The 689-nt window shown below is 41.4% G+C and overlaps 1 non-coding gene across 1 annotated transcript; it reads right to left on the bottom strand.

Annotated features, from left to right (window-relative positions):
- Window positions 1–226: 226 nt before the first annotated feature.
- On the bottom strand, window positions 227–345 carry LOC129114520 (5S ribosomal RNA). Its single transcript, XR_008532522.1, has one exon. It is a non-coding gene; the product is annotated as a 5S ribosomal RNA (ribosomal RNA).
- Window positions 346–689: the final 344 nt, after the last annotated feature.

Here is a 689-nt window from a genome sequence, read left to right as displayed (position 1 = left end):
GTAGTGCAGTAAAAATATTAATATTTACTGTTGAAATGTAGAATACGTTAGCATAAAATTGAAAAGAAAATGATCGATGAGCTTAGGAATGATGAAAGCCATCATTTAACTGGATTTGTGTCATTTCTATACCGGCAAGTCATGATCTAGCTATATCCTTCCCACCCTGTCGGTGTCCACTGAAAAAGCAGCAGCGCCCTCTGCTTTTGTAAAGAGGAGTGAAAAAAGCTTACAGCACCTGGTATTCCCAGGCGGTCTCCCATCCAAGTACTGACCAGGCCCGACCCTGCTTAGCTTCCGAGATCAGGCGAGATCGGGCGTGTTCAGGGTGGTATGGCCGTAAGCAAATATTGTGCCTACCAAGGGCCTTTTAAAGATACTATATCACCACGCTTTGCTCTTTCGTCTATACAGGGAGCGCCTGCAGATTTCCAGACACACTCACAGCTTTTAAATGTCAAATCAGAATGTACAAAGTGGCTATAAGGATCACAAATGTAGTGCAGTAAAAATATTAATATTTACTGTTGAAATGTAGAATACGTTAGCATAAAATTGAAAAGAAAATGATCGATGAGCTTAGGAATGATGAAAGCCATCATTTAACTGGATTTGTGTCATTTCTATACCGGCAAGTCATGATCTAGCTATATCCTTCCCACCCTGTCGGTGTCCACTGAAAAAGCAGC

Source organism: Anoplopoma fimbria, unplaced genomic scaffold (genome assembly GCF_027596085.1).
Source record: "Anoplopoma fimbria isolate UVic2021 breed Golden Eagle Sablefish unplaced genomic scaffold, Afim_UVic_2022 Un_contig_472_pilon_pilon, whole genome shotgun sequence".
Taxonomy (NCBI): Eukaryota; Metazoa; Chordata; class Actinopteri; order Perciformes; family Anoplopomatidae; genus Anoplopoma; species Anoplopoma fimbria.
Note: the sequence above shows the minus strand (reverse complement) of the source record. Positions and strands in the feature narration are given on the sequence as shown.